Below are 16,270 nucleotides of genomic sequence, written 5' to 3'. Positions count from 1 at the left end.
ACTGTGGTGAAAGACGACGAAGTCAGCTATACACATGGCACGACGCGGGAAATAAGAGAGCACGAGGGTTGGCGGAAAAAGAAGCGGAAGACACGACCGAAGGGGCAGCTGCGACCATGAAGGCCGATGGAACGAGCCGAGCGAGGTTGCTGGAACGAGTCCCGAGAGGGCTACACAGGTGAACCACTGGGAAGCCTCGTAACGGGTCGCGAACTATCGAGCCAAAGTCTTGCCCCTATCCTGTGCCTGGCCGGTTCCTGGGCCCTTGGGGTTTGTGTGCTGTTGTAGTTCCGGCTTTACCGGGGATCATGAGCCACCACCCAAATGGCTTGCTGCCCCATCACCGCCGCTGCCTGCCCAAGCATGCCTCCGCCGCGTGCGACGCAATTGGGCCGTATGCCGTGACGCCCGCACCAGTTAGTGGGCGAGTGACTCGAACGGTGTAGTGTTCTGCGTCGTAGGATTTCGAAGACAGTCCTAATTTGTGCTAAGGAATCTTGTTTGTGGGTGTGTAAGAGTGCAGTGCTAATTATATGTCCGCCTGTGCAACCCGTCCGATTATCGCCTTCGAGTTCTTCCTCCCCGCGCCTCTCATCAACAAACGTGACTGTCAACGCTATTACTCTACAATGACTAATAATTTGCAGAATATTGTGTACATCTGTTTCAGCAGAAAAAAGAAGCCGCATCATTACACTTTTAATATAAAAGGCACAGGGTTCTCGTCAGTTGCAGAATTCAAATATCTCGGCGCGTGCTTTTCTCCTGGGCTCTCGTGGCGCCAAGATATCGACTGTGTAGCAAGGCTCCTCACCCTAGAGGCTTCCCGCGCAAAAAGTCGCAGTTTTGCCCGAACGGCGCACCATCGATTGCTATAGCAAATTAGTAGACAACTTCACAACATAAGGATACTAATTTTATCGGCCGTATAAGCCTGCAAGCATTAGCTTACTAACTAAATTCACAAGCATGAAACAACGCAGCACAAGCAAACATGAGCATCTCACTCGATGACTACGGAAACTCGCTGCCAAACGCTGAAGTGTGGAAGCCAGCAAAGCGACCTTCATGCTGCCTTTCGCTTCAACGTGAACTACACGACGAGAACACAGCCCACACGAAGCTATCAGCCCCCGGTAGGCCTGTACGCTTAGACTCTGTCCCAATCGCAAATTCCTGTAAAGATAGGGCCCGCGCGGCCGCTCAAGTAGAACGACCGCCCCTCTGCCGCCTCCCACGAGTGCACTGCAAGCGACGTAAGACGGCGCGCCTCCTCCTTCGCGCACGCGCGAATGACCTGCGATCGTCAGCCCACCCTGGGAGGCTTTCACTCGCACATACAGCATACGGGGTGCTGGAACAACGTTGTCGCGCTTGGTCTGTACGGAACATCACGACGACGGCGACACCGTCGGCAGAAGTACGTCTGGAGTGTCCATATACTTGTTATCGGAATATATGCAAGAACGCTGCCTCTGCAATGCAAGACTCTGTTGTACGAAATAAATGTACGCTCTGTATTAGAATACGGTTGTCGTGTGTCGTGTAGTCATCAGCCCCTGGTTGACGACTAACTTACACAAGTTGGAGCAAATACTACATTTCGCTGTAAGTTTTCAATCGAAGTATATGTGTGCCTACTGCTAAACATAACCTTGGCCTAGAATCACTTAAGGAACAAAGAAAGAAGCGCCGCTTGATATCTTTTCATAAAATATACTATTGCAGGACTACTATATGACGCGAAGCATATTTTTTAAAGACCGCAATACATTTCTTCTCGTCTTGACCACGGACGTAAAATAAAAAAAAATACAATGTAGGAGGGATTCTTGTAGGTTGTCGTTCTTCCTGAGAATGATCCATGACTTGAATACACCGTCAAAAATTTTTTCAGTATTGCCTCAAATGATTCTTTTCTTTGATATCTGTGACTACCATTTGTGTTTGTGCTTTCGAATGCATAGTGTTTCACTATGAAAACATGTTAGTTTAATGGTTGCAAAATCCTAAGCTGTTTATATATGTTTGACATGTGTTGTTGCACTTGCCACCTGTACTTTTCTTCCTCTGAACTCCGCCCCCCTCCCTCTGACTGTAATCCCTATGGACACTGGGGGTAACGTGTACAAAAAAATAAAATATATTAATTAAACTCCGTTCGTTGTTCTTCAGATCCACTCGCACAGTGAACCTGAGAGTTTCCCAATAAGCCCTTTACATAGCAGACATAAATCGGTACAGTGCAACAGCAGCAGATATCCGATTGTACAAGCAGCTAAGCAAACTGCCATCCCTTCAGTTCTTATGAAATTTCAAACTTAACATAGAATACTTATATGCATTATATATTCTGTCGCACAGATACAGTCAATAAATACTAGACAGCAAGGAAGCATGCTGCTACACTCATCAAAGCCCAGGTGGGTGATCCGCAAGGTTGTAAGCAATGAAACGTAGATGCAAGGCTTATACAGGTTGTCCCAGCTATCATGCACCAAGATTTAAAAATATTCGAATGTCACGTAGGTAGACAGAACCAAATTAATGTTGTTTGCAGTCGCTTGGGGACCCTCAGATAATTTTTTGCATTCCGCCTAATCACCTCATTAGTCTTAACTAATTATTCAGCTTCTCAAATATTATAATTATAAGAAAAAAGTCAATCCGAAAATTGTACAGCAACATGAAAAACTCCCGATACAGCTTTTTGTTGCTCAATACCTGCTACATAAAAGGGTGTTTTTCTGAGCGTAAAAGAAGACCGCCAATACCTGCAAAGTGGTTCGAGTGGCCAGTCGCGCGGCAATTTTGCGTGGATTTGCAGGCTTCTTTCACGCTAGGAAAAACACTTATGCAGCACGTATTGAGGAACAGAAAGTTGTACCGAGAGTTTTTCATGTTGCTCTACAATTTCCTCATTGACACTTTTAATCTAATTATAATATTTGAGAAGGTAATTAATTAATTGACTAATTACGCAATTCGTCTGAATTAATTAGACTGAAGAAAATAATCTGAGTATCCACAAGCGAAGGTTAAACAACATTACCTTGGTTATGTCCAGCTACGTGGCATTTGCATACATTGAAATCTTGGTGGATGACACTTGGGACATCTTGTATATACGTACCTACTCTCCACCTTCTTTAAAAGACCAGTTCTGAGTTGAAAACTGTTTATATAGACGGTAGTTTGTATAGCCAGTACTGGTATTAAGTTTAGCTTTCTCTGTAAGCTGCAGGCAACATTTTCACTCCTAAAATTTAAAGTTTACGAAAGCGATTAGTTTAGAACTTTACAAATGTCGCTTAACAATTAGTTTAAACACTTGGGCGTCAATGACATATAATTTATCATGGCGCTTCGAAATACACATTTACACCGAGTAGGTCTACTTTTGCTCCTTAAGCTTCTAAACATTTCAGCAAAGTGCATTGTATATTTGTATGAGTATTATCGTGAGGCTAGCGGTTATCGATATTTAATCCTCTTATGACAAAACACAATTCCTGATAAACCTGATAAACTTGAAAAACTTGATCATGTTTATTTCGCATTGTAGAGCTCACATTCATAAAAGAAAGTGGAATGGTATCTGAGGTATAACTCGGTAGAGTGATGAAATAACGAAATATTGGATTTCTGCGCTACCCACAACTTAAACTTCGACTCTGCGTGCAAGAAATCAAGGGTACTTTTGTTAATCGCGCGGTGTCGAACTAAAGGTAATATAAACGATACGCTGAGCATAACACGGGTAAAACTTTCCTGAAAAATAAAACGACCGAAACAGTGGTGTGGAAGGTATCCTTAGTACAATCCGATAATACCGCCGCGTTTGCGGTGATTTTATTTTCCTAATGGGGCCATTCGTTATGCTCTGATAGAAGTCGACATACAGGGTGTTTCACGCAGCTTGAGCCAATTTTTTAAAACATGCAAACGCCACGTAGCTGGTCCGAACGAAGGCAATGTTCTTTGCCATCGCTCGGAGATACTCACATTTTTTTTCTTTGCATTCCTCATTTTTGCACTCTGCCTGATTATATAATTAGTCCTAATTAATTAATCAACTTCTGAACTGTTATAATTACATGAAAAGGGTCAACCCGAAAACTGTCGAGCAACATGAAATATTCCCGATCCAGCTTTGTGTTGCTGAATGCGTTCTACAAGCCCACGAATACACGCAAAGCGCCTTCAGCTGCCAGTCGCGCGGCATCGGCTTTTTATTGTATAATTGATATCGCAGGCGACATGGTCGCCTTCTAGTTATTTTGTTCAGCCTTAGGGGCTTCTTGTCACAAGAGCGCCTATTCCCTTTAATCTTTCGGCAGCCCTCGGAGGAAGTTTCATTGGACACGTGACAATTAGAATATTTGAGAACATTCACCTAGGGATGCGTCAGCAGCGTTGGATTTACCGGAGCAGGAGAGCAAACCTGTACTCTCGCTCATGTCCTTTACAATGCTCAGTATCAAGAGTTGATGACATTGACGTGGCTCCCATACGAGCGGTCGAGCAAAATGTCGGAAGGAGCCCGACTGAGAAGGCCAGCAGACGCTCTTTAACACAACCTTAAAACAACCCGAGTTGCTCTACCGGGCAAAGCCTGGAATGGAGGGAAATTTACTGGCTAACTTAACCTGGGCAATTATGTAAACAAATAACCCCGTCTACACCGCAAGTGACACCAGCGACAATGTGCTAGTATAGCGGATAGGAAAATTGACCATCATAAGATCAACGTACGTGGCGGTGAGCAGTGTGCTAAGTGCGAGATCTAGGGAAACATTGACCGCTACGACGTTCTTGCGAGTGCTGGCTCTAATGCCGGTAATCCTATTACACACCAATTTCTCGACAACCGCCGAAACAGATTGCCTGTTCAGGCGCTTCGTATTGCCACCGGAGAACGCGAGCTCGAAAATGAAGGTGTTGCACCACAGACGTTCTGGAGGTTCATCTATTCAGCGTGCTCGAAGCAAGACCTCTTCGCCTTACTGCTCATCACAAGTGCTAATTGATCATAGGATGGCATATCGCTGCTGAACGAGGAGACACGGGCGTACGTCATCGGCGTGAGGGACACTGGAAGGCTGATCCAAGTTACGGAAGAAGCCTTCGCTGACGTCGGCGACGTTAACGACGAGTTTGACGTTTAGTTAAATAAGTGGCGCTGTCCTTTCGGGCTGCTCATTACTTTCACAGGTCGAGTCTTGTGATACGTCCTTCGGCTAGCACCACTACGCGGGCTATAAATCACGTCTATTTGGCATTATTCAGTTGAGCGATAGAGTACTAGTAGTAATAGTTAACTTTATTAAGTTAGAAATGGGGCGTAGGGAGATTAACTTTATTTTGCACTTGGGAGCAGGAAGGGCTGAACAATCAACAAACCCGCAGCATACGCGCCTGCGAATGCATGTTGTGTTTTGTGCGCCATGAACACTGTGAACGCAGTGCACGCGCGTGGGGTGTAAAGGCGAGTGCCTTTTCGCGAGAAAGAGCAGGCTTTCTCGGTGGAGGAAGGACAAGCCACGAGACAGAGGTCCAATGCGTCAGCTCGTTTCCGCATTTTCTTTTTCTCTCGTTCTCGTGCCCATGCACTGCAATCGGTGTGGCACGCGCGTACGTGAGAACCTATTTCTCTATTGTATCCATACGCCACCCATTGTAGCAGACGACGCAAACCACAATACTTGAAACAGGTGTTTCAACATGGGGATCGAAGATGCTCTTGAGGAAGGGACGGTGTTCGTTATGAAAGCCTGCTCTTTCTTAATATATCAGCTCAAAGGCCGTTGAGTCATTGAAGTACGCACAGATTTTTACGGTCAGTCTGCCTATTGTTAGGATCTGGAAAAACATGCGTCCAAGATGTTGGCAAAAGCAAATCATCACGTGGGCTGGTCCTGGTGATAGTGCAGATAAGGTCCATGCTCATTGGCTCATACCCATGTGGGCTCGGGGACTACTAACGCACCCTTGAGCTACCCTTGTCACACGTGGGACCCAAAAAGGTCCCAGGCACAAGGATAAGAAAAGTTGTTTTTGCCCAAAAACTGTTTTGTACAACTTTTTCAAAAAAGGACTGTTAAAAAATTCTCGGCGCCAACCGCGCAAACGCGCTAGAGCCACTGCTCGCGCGTTCGTCGTCGTCTTCCACTGCTGGCTCCATTGTCGCTCATTAATCCAGCGTAGAATTTCCCTTACACGGCCGCTGGATGTGTCACTTCTGTCTTCGTAATGAGGAGGCCGCTTTTACGGGGGTATGAGCCACTGCCTAAGGGGCATGAGCCATACATTGTCTCACGTGACGGACACGTTTAACAACAGAGGTCATACGCAAATATGTGTGCGTACCTATATCGCCACGATGACCGCATATTAGGACAATAAATATGTTCGTACTTTTGTTCAATATTCTGTCAGTCCTAATATTTTCCGCCCTTCACTGTGCCCATCCCCTAACTCCCTACCCTACAGTGGCAAATAGTTGTTTCTCTCTCTCTCTCTCTCCTCCGCTTCTATTTGCACGAATAGAGCGCCGGTTATGTCTCCTATGTAATGCACGAGCCGCCAAACTCTTTTTAATTTTAGTCCAAGCTGGAATACCACCTCGCATTCGATCAATGAGTCACCGTGCTGTCCGCCTGCTAACGGTGTGCCTAACATTTTCAGTTTCATTGCTTGTGGCATTGCACATAGCTTACTTTGAGCATTCCTTGTTATTCTCTCAGTTTCAGCACCAGGGATTAGTACTTCAATAACACAATGTCTACAAAACTTTCTGATAAAGGTTATAAGTAGCGCGCAGTTTAACTCTTGAAAGTGCCTGTGAAATGTACCGCTGTTATGGGGGAGATAATATACTACATTTCGACTACGAATCGAATAGTATCGGCCATTCAGTTCTTATTGAATTCCAAATTTAGTTTCCTATTGTAGAAATTTATTTATTTTTTTATTTAGGTACAAATATTCCAGATAATAACTGCTGGCCATGCAGGATACGATTATGAAGGTGGCAGACACCATTCAGAAGCATCAACAGTAGTACACTGCACGCTGGGCAAAGAGTTCTATTTATTGACTGATCGAGGAAAAATAAAGTGTTCAATTCAATAGCTTTACTATTCCTTTACATCAAAGGAACGTAACATTCACTAAAATCTACTACATTTAGTAGCTTGACGATATCAATGCTCCCTCGACACGATGGCAACGGACATGACAGGTATATAGCCATAATGAAGAATGATGTAATAGTTCTGTGAAAACCGGCAAGGTGGAGAAAAGTAATTAATTAAGGGAATATGAGACATCAACCCAATCGATGCCATTTCTACAAAGGCGAATGTAGCAACTGTATGTAGGAATTGTAGCAATGCCCTGACGTCAGGCATCAGGGCATTGTTCATCAGAGAACTTTCTCGATGCTAAGTATCGGCGTACAGCTTGAGAGTAATTGGTTCTCAATGCCCTTGTGTGCGTGGGTAGCATCCTATGGTGAAGTAGCGGAGCGTAAAAAACACATATAATGCAAAAAAACAACAACCACAACACGAGAGCTTCCTCGCTACTAACAGTTTACTGATGGAAAGAAACGCATGTAAAGGAAACCGAACTAACAGCGCAATCGCCAAGCTTAACTTCACAGTGGAACCTCACCAACTCGCCCAAATGTTTAGCTTGCTGCGGGTAGTAACTAAGTTTCAGGCTTTAAACTGAGTTTGTTAGGCGCAGCAAGTAAGCAAGGCGAAGAAGTAGCGGGCGCAGCTGTAGCCACTCTAGTATGCTAGTTATTGATGACTTAGACATATAATCCAATAAAATAAAGTGAGCGTCGAAACGCAGAATGTGCTTGAACTTTGCGCTGTTGATAGCATGGAATGGGTCCCAAACTACTGCAGCACATCCGAGCACTGGGCGACCCAAGAAACTACATGTATGCTTCCGCCTTGACATTAGAATGATGAGCTTTTGACTTCACTGAAAGCAAACAAAATATTATTAAATGCTTTACAGCAGGTGTGATTACTATAACGTTTCAAAATACCGGTAACAACAGTTACTGGAGTCTCGAGGGAGAGACCGATACAACACGGGAAACGCTGAATGTTTCTACTGCAGGCAAGCCGCGGTTATGGCGCAGATGAACCAGTTATTTTGCGAACACATGAGAGAGCTCAATAATTACGAGTAATTCAATAAAAACGCTTCAGTCCCAGGCAGTCTATGTACCAATTTCTCTCGATTTAGGTAAATTGTTATCTTGTGTTTCACACCCCTTTAGAACGATGTGCGATGCTGCAGCATTACGTTTTTCTTCAATGAACCCAGCTACTGTGTTTCACTGCCGCCATCGCAGTTGTGCATCAGATAACTGAACCCAGTTGTGCTTACTTTACAGTCTCTTCGATTAAGCGGGCAACTAGCTGATTGTAAAAAAAAATACTTGCCTATACATGTTTGTATCAAATAATGTAAATAAGGCATCCTTTTTTTACCAGGCGGACCAACACAAGCTATATATGACTGCTTAGAAATGAAGAACTATTCAATATTCTGCTTTATACTAGTAGGTCAGTGTTCCAAAAAATATATTTGACTTTGAAATTTCCCCACATAAACATCCGTAGTCGTAACTATGTCAGTTCCCTGCAGATACTTCTTCTGTCTCTGAATTACAAAAATTTGTCACTATAACGCCGCTGAGGCCTTCAGCGACATGCTTTGGCTGTAGAAGTTCGAATACAAAAGGCATGTCTTTGAATGGAGGGTCTTGGCAAGTGATGGTATTATTTAATAATTTCTTACTTCTCTATGAACAGGCAAGGACCAAGGAACACGACATGCGATTTTTATGTGGAAGATGACGCCTCAAAGGTTAAGTATGGTCTCCACGTAACGACGTACATAAAATACGCTACTCATATTGATGTGTTTTGTTGTTTGCAGCCGCACTGTTCATGTCTGACCCAAATTGGTGCCATAATGGTATCACCGTTCTCTAGGTAAGAAACAATTACAGGGCTTTCTGTTACCTGAACGCAAAGTGGCAGTGCCATTGAACATAACCTAGGGGCAATCTTCAAACATTCCATAGCACCAAGACCGGCTGATAATACAATTATTGAAGCATTCTAACAGAAGAGTATTAACCACGAAAAGACAAGTCTAATACTGCGGGGTGTACAGTACAAAGCTTGTGCGCTAAGTACACAAGAGATTACGGTAAAAAATTAAAACAACACAGGAGAAACTCTGTTAGTTCCTTTTACTTTCCATCTTTATTTCTGCAGGTGCGCGACTTTTGAGCATGTTTCCTAGCGGAAAAAGAATGAGACACATTAGACTGATCGTCCAGAATATGACACAATGTTTTCTTGCTTTCGTTGTCCATGCCATTTTTACGGCTACGAATATACGTCACGAGTACAGAGACTTCAGGGATATTGAGTTTCACAGCTTCAGTGTCTTCTAGAGACTTTCTTCCTGCGACTTGCAACTTGAGGGAAGAATAAAGCTGTGTGTTGAAAGATGCCACTTACGTTGTACAATAACGTAAAGTCATCGACCTTCTTGAAATTCGCACTATAACCGGCGATCAGTCAATGCCAACATTATCCTCTCTAGGGTTGTCTCCCCTTGCTTTCTCCACTTTATAATAAAAACGCGCCTTGAAGGTAATTCCGGCTGTGAAGTTGCATTTCTGAAATGCATAAATAGAAAGAACGATAACATTAGGTAACATTAGTAATACCAAATAAAGTAGCCAGGACAGGAGCGAACTTTGTGAATGACATATGAGCTTATGCCACTGAGATACGCATCAACACCGGCGAAGGGTATTATTTATGGTTCCGACAGTTTCAGCCCTTATTCTGTCTGTTTCAGCTCTGCGGCCCCTGCGAGCAAGAATTAACCGAGCGGAAGGACTGTACAGCAACGGTTCAACAAAGAAATATACCATTTGGAATTCAGTTATAAGGATAATAGTTGGGCCTGACATGGCTGTATTGCAGCTGTTAAGTTGCTATGTGCCGTGCTAATTACCCTTGCTGCATTAAAGACAATAATATTCTTTGGCTACCGTGCGCATTTTCGTGACAGTGGTACATTGCCCAAGGGAGGGAGCAACGCTGGAGCACTGGCGACAGCCCTCCTCCCCCACTCTCCTTTCCTGCTTTGGCGGCTGCCGCAGAGAGCTCAAGTGGCGGGAGAGGAGGTGCCACCGCCTATGGCGCATCGTACCACTGGCGAAAACAGATGAATATTGAATCGTCCTATACAGCCACTTTATATTACCACTACTGATGTGCCGGTGACTGGCGCGGTTCTGCACGGAATTAAGCAACAAAACATCAAACGTTGTATAAATATCGTTATTGTAAAAATATATGCTTTCAAGCGCATAATTCCCCCAACAAATTGAGTAGCTTGTTAAAAGCTCCGCATTTAGCTTCACCAGCTACTTACGACTACATACCTATATAAAAAAAAATCGCGCAGAAACTACCCTGGCAGTTGTCTAAGTCTGCGCAAGCATTGTGCAACTTGCTCATCTCCACGCAGCCCGGTGCCATTATCAATGTTGTGAAACTTGATCCGGCCAGTACAAATAACGACGCTGCGATGACAGTGGATTGGATTGGAGCCAACTTTATTTGTGCCTGCAGTTGGGCTCTCACGTGCCCCGACGAGGGCCCACGTCATCTACGAAGTCACCGTTACTCGGCGCGGGTCTCCGCTCGCCGTTGCCGGCTCGCTGGGTCCCAGCCTTTCGAGTGCCCCGAGGACCTGCTGGACGGGGCACTCGGGCTGTTCGTCTTAGTCGTAGATCTTCGCGGCTGCCTCGAGCCGCGGTGGGATCCTTCTTGATTTTGCTTCTTCTGGATTTTTAACGCAGTCCCACAATATGTGCGTGTACTCTGCCGTCTCCCTCCAGCAGACTCTACACTTATCGGTCGGATATGTCTCGGGGTACATGCGATGCATCAGTCCCAGGCTCGGTGGCGATCTGGTCAGGAGCTGTCTCAGTAGTATCGCCTCCGCTCGACTCAGCGTCGGGTGCGCGGGTGGCAGAGTCCTGCGAGCCAGGCGGTAGGCCTTCGTGATTTCGTTGTAGTCCATCATGCGGTCCTTGGTTCCGAACCACGTCGGACGGTCGGTCACCGGGGCGCGGTTGGTTAGCGCTGGCGCCGTTGCGTGTGCCGTCTCATTGTGGTTCTCATTGCGTTCCGACGCGTCGCCCACGTGCGCAGGGAACCACTTGAGTCTTACTTTTCTGTCTTGTAGTTTGACCGCTGGCAGTACGCGCTCGGCCTCCCTGCAGATTTGGCCTTTGGCGAAGTTTCCCACCGCCTGTCTCGAGTCACTCAGCACCGTGTGGCAGTCTGCGTCGGCGATGGCCAGGGAGATGGCTACCTCCTCCACTTGTTCCGCTCCGACTCTTCTCACACTCGCTGCCGTCCTTGTGGCACTGGTTGACGTCTCTATGACGACGGCTGCGAAGGAGTTCCGCTGGTATTCGGCCGCGTCCACGTACCGCGCGTGCTCGTCGTTGGCATGCTGGCCGATGAGAGCCTTGGCCCTCGCCGCTCTTCCCTTGTTGAACTCGGGATTCATGTTCTTCGGTATGGAGTCGATTTTGGTCTGGCGTCGGACCTCTTCGGGGACGGAGAGCTTCATCTCCACCTCATTCGGGCGTCCTATTCCCAGGTGGTCCAGAATCTTCCTCCCTGCTTTGGTCATGGACAGCCGCTCCAGTTGAGAGGTCCGTTGCGCTTCGGCTAGTTCTTCGAGCGTATTGTGTATCCCGAGTTGTAAAAAGCGGGTCGTGCTCGTGGACTCGAACAGGCCCAGCGCCTTCTTGAACGCTCTTCTGATGATCCCGTTGATTTTGTTACGTTCGTGTTGCGGCCATCTGTGGTAGGTTGCAACGTACGCGACGTGGCTAATGACGAAGGATTGGACGAGCCTAATTAGGCTCTCCTCTCTCATGCCAGCCTTCCGGGAAGTGACTCGTTTGAGGAGTCGAATCGCGTTGGCTGCTCTTGCCGTGAGACGGGTGATGGTTTCGCCGTTTCTTCCATGCTTTTCGATGACCATGCCTAGGATCCTAATTGTGCCGACCTCGGGGATCACGTTGCCGGATTTGGTTACGATTCTGTTTTTTTCGTATTCGCGTTGTCTGGTCTTGCCTCTGCTGTTTTTGGTACGGGGGGGGGGGGTGCTATGAGAAGCTCTGATTTGCTCGGCGAACATCTCAGTCCAGTGCCTTTCAGCTGGTCTTCTATTGCGTCGACGGCGCCTTGCAGCGCGCCCTCGATGTGGGCGTCACTGCCACCGGTCACCCACAGCGTGATATCGTCCGCGTAGATGGTGTGATTGACGTCTTCGATGTACGCGAGCTTTTCGGCCAGTCCGATCATTACCAGGTTGAACAGAATCGGCGAAATGACTGATCCCTGCGGTGTGCCGCTGCTCCCGAGCTTCTTCTCTTGCGTCTGTAGGTCGCCTGCTCGTAGCTCGGCAGTCCTGCCCATGAGAAAGTCCTTGATGTAGTTGTAGGATCTTTCGCCCATGTTGAGCTTGGAGACTTAGGACGGAATCGCCGAGTGTTTCACCTTATCGAAGGCGCTCTGCAGGTCGAACCCTAGGATTGCTTTGTTGTCGTGAGCGCTGCCGCTATCGTCGATGATTTGGTATTTGAGCTGCAGCATCGCGTCCTGCGTGCTTAGGTGCTGTATGAAGCCGATCACCATGGCCGGGTACAGCCGTTCTCATTCCAGGTAGTCTTGACACCTGTTGAGCAGAACGCGCTCCAGCACCTTGCCCATGCAGGACGTGAGCGAGATGGGCCGGAGGTTATTCGTGTCCGGTGGCTTCCCTGGCTTGGGGATCAGGGTGGTATGGCTGTCTTCCACAGCTTCGGCAGCGCGCCCGTGCTCCAGCACTTGTTCAAGTATTTTGCGACGTTCTCAATCGAGCCGTCATCGAGGTTCTTCAGCGGCTTGTTCGTGACGAGGTCCGGGCCGGCTGCCGACCGGCTGTGGAGGTCTTGCAGGGCCGCGCGTACCTCCTCGACGTAGATGTCACGATCGAGCTTCGCGTTAGGTGGGCCGCCGTACGGCACGTGTTCGGTGGGTGTAGTCGGCAGGTATTTGTCGTTAATGGACCTGGTGACTTCGTTGGCGCCGTGTACCGAGACCGCCCGATGTATGAGCCTGGCGAGTCGGTCCCTTTGACGCGACTTGGTCTTGGTTTCGTCGAGCAGGTGCCGCAGCAGGTTACACGTCTTCCCGCTGTGCATCTGCCCGTCTACCGCGTTGCAGATCTCGTTCCACTGTTACGTGCAGAGCACGCGGCAGTGATCCTCGATCGCTCGGTTCAGCTCCGCCACCTTCTTTCTGAGTCTGCAGTTGAGCCGTTGTTTCTTCCAGCGATTGAGTATCGACTGTTTGGCTTCGATGAGATGCGCAAGCCGGCTGTCTACTTTGTCGATCTCCGTGCCCGTTTAAATTTCTTTGGTCGCGTCCCGTACGCTCTTGGTGATTTCGGCCGTCCATGAGTCGATGTCTTCAATCTCGTCGTTACCGTCTCTCTTCTGGCTTCTGGCGTCTCGAGAGGCATCCCAGTCTATCCATCTCTGTGTTTTGATACTGGTGTCGTTGTGTCCCGGTATGCCGATTTCCACGATGGTGCGGTCGCTGCCGAGGTCGGTCTCCGTGTTTCTCCAGGTGATCGCGCCCCGGATATCGTTCTTGACGAACGTGAGGTCCAGAGTGGTGGCCCAGGACACGGAGTTACCGATTCTCGTCGGATGTGTCGGGTGCGTGATGAGGGTGAAGTCGAGTTCCATGGTGTCTTGGTACAGGTCCCGGCCCTTTGCTGTGTACTTGTTGTAGCCCCAGGCAGGGTTCATCGCGTTGAAGTTTCCGCACGCGATAAGCGTGTTGCGGCCCGCTGCGGTGCTGGCTCTGTGCAGTAATGTCTTGAATCTCTGTTTTCTCTGCGATGGGTTGCTGTAGACGTTGAGCGGAAATATGCTTCCTTTTCTCTTCTTGCCCGGGATGATTTCGGTGAGTGTGTGCTCGATCTTGATATTGCTTTGCAGCTTGTGTTCGACGAACGTGAGTCCCTTTCTAACCAAGGCGTGCAGGCCTCTCCCGTCGGGCGGTCCCTTCTGCACTGTGTAGCCGGGGAGGGACGGTGCGTCGGTTAGTGTTTCTTGTAATAGTATAACGTCCTGAGGCGCAAGGTGCATTGATAGCGCGGGCAAAGTACCGCAGGTGACTGCGCCGGGTGGGCTTCATGATGACGTTCTGATCATTATAAGCCGTTATTGCTTTTTATCGTCATATCTATGTGCATCGAACCATTATGAACGATGATCAAACGTACATTGGCGGAAGCTGCGTACATGGCATAGCCGCGCCCACCGTATCTTGAAAGCGATCAGCGATGCGGACAGAGAGTGCCAACTGCTGATAGCTCAGCGTGCTATGTTATCTCTACTTCCCGTTGAAGAGGGACGTACAGAAAGCGATACGGGAAAAGGGTGGGTGCGGCGTGTGCTCAGGGCTTCTTGAGCTTCGTTCGCATTGACGCGACAGGCGACATGAAGGTACAGTCGCTCGCTGCTGTGGGCGTTATATTGAAAGCGATCGTCTTAACGGGACGGACGCAGGGACGGACGGACATTTTTCTTGTTGGATAGGCATAGAAATGCTTTCCCATTTAGAAATGAGCAACGTAAGAGTGCTAGAAGCTTCGCCATTCACGTCGCCAGCTCTTTATTTCGTATGTATATAAAAAAGAAGTCCTGCAATGTTTTGACATTTTCTTTAATAAGCTGTAAAATGCCCCTCGAAATCGCCCACACTCAAAAAAAAGCTAGAAGGGCGACGAAGACGCCTGGTTGCCTACGGTAAGTTGCGAAACGTGGCACTCAACACGAACATTCGCGTTTACATTCTGCTTTTCGCTTAGACTGACTATGAAGTTCGATGTTTCTTGCAGAATTTTTTTCGCTGTCAACTCTGACTTGTAGCGAGAGGGCCGACTGACCAAATTTGCGTCACGTGAAGTTGTAAACTTCATCGTCATCAGTTATCGTATTCTCAAGCATCACATCCATAAATATCTAACGTGGGGGCACTTCCCAGCATGCATAGCTGCATTCAGTGGTGTGCGTATTCTTCTACTTGCGCGCATATATGCACGTTCAACGCTTATGCTTTTGCAAGATGAGCGTTTGAGTAAGTGCGTCTTATTGGATGCAGGACATAAGTTTCAGTACGCTCGCATGGCTGTTGTGTGCGTTATTCACGCGAGGCGTGTGAAAACAGAGATTTTGCCGTCGAATAGAGTGTCGGTGCACAGCCATTGAAGCACACAATACTGCTGAATTCTGCAACTGACGAGACGTCATCATCAACAAAAACGCTTTGTCAAATTGTTAACATACACGGAAGGTTATTAGCTAGTACGTGTGCATAAATGGAGGATTCCTTGAAAGGCTTACACAGTGTTCTCATTTCAAACGCAAGCTCCAGTTCTAAGTTATTCTAAAACTCCCTTTTAAAGCGTACTTTTTTCGTTTCCACAAGTTTCGCTATAGTCGTTCTCACAATGCACCAAACCTGTGTCACAGCGTCTGTACTGTAATATGCTGTGCACTCTTAAACAAAATTACACCCTTTGGCTCGTGTCTTGCGACACAATAACGATCATGCGTCTTGCCCGCGTTTCCTTTATTCAACGCTGCGAGCCCGGTACTTCAAAGTAACGAACGGCATGCGCGTTATCAGCATGACAGAGCATTCTCGACAGGAAAGTAGCGGGCGCAGCGTCTTCAAGAAAGGAAAAGCAACCAAGGCAGACGATTATTTTTGTGTGACAAGTTACGACCCAAAGGGTGTACATTTGTTTGAGAGTGTATGCTGTGCCTGCACAAAGACTCCACCAACACGACTGCGAATCCAAAAACAAGGTTACCGTTTTACTGCAAATGGGGTAATTGTGCACGAAAAAAACTTTCTACGAAGAAATGCGCAAATTTAAAGAAGGGTATACTGCTTAAGATGCGCACATTGCTTTATATTAGTGTGATAGTAAGGTCTCTAGGCGTTTTGAGCTATAATCGAAAATAACGAGTGGAGAGGGTGTGGCGCGTTGCGGCGAGAGTAAAGAAAATAGGTCGATCCCATTCCCCATCCCTATACAGATTAGCATGCTAGCGGTTGTATATGCACAA

At 47.3% G+C, this 16,270-nt stretch overlaps 1 long non-coding RNA gene and 1 pseudogene across 1 annotated transcript; one reads left to right on the top strand and one right to left on the bottom strand.

The window, feature by feature from the left end:
• Positions 1 to 8,818: 8,818 nt before the first annotated feature.
• LOC129384602 (uncharacterized) lies at positions 8,819 to 10,075 on the top strand. The gene is made up of 3 exons (XR_008612308.1): positions 8,819 to 8,895; positions 8,968 to 9,023; positions 9,907 to 10,075. It is a non-coding gene; the product is annotated as an uncharacterized lncRNA (long non-coding RNA).
• Positions 10,076 to 10,725: 650 nt separating this feature from the next.
• Positions 10,726 to 16,270, bottom strand: part of LOC140214398 (uncharacterized) — a 48,108-nt pseudogene continuing 42,563 nt past the window's right edge.

This window comes from Dermacentor andersoni, unplaced genomic scaffold (genome assembly GCF_023375885.2).
Source record: "Dermacentor andersoni unplaced genomic scaffold, qqDerAnde1_hic_scaffold ctg00000041.1, whole genome shotgun sequence".
Lineage (NCBI taxonomy): Eukaryota > Metazoa > Arthropoda > Arachnida > Ixodida > Ixodidae > Dermacentor > Dermacentor andersoni.
This window is presented reverse-complemented; position numbering and strand designations above follow the sequence as displayed.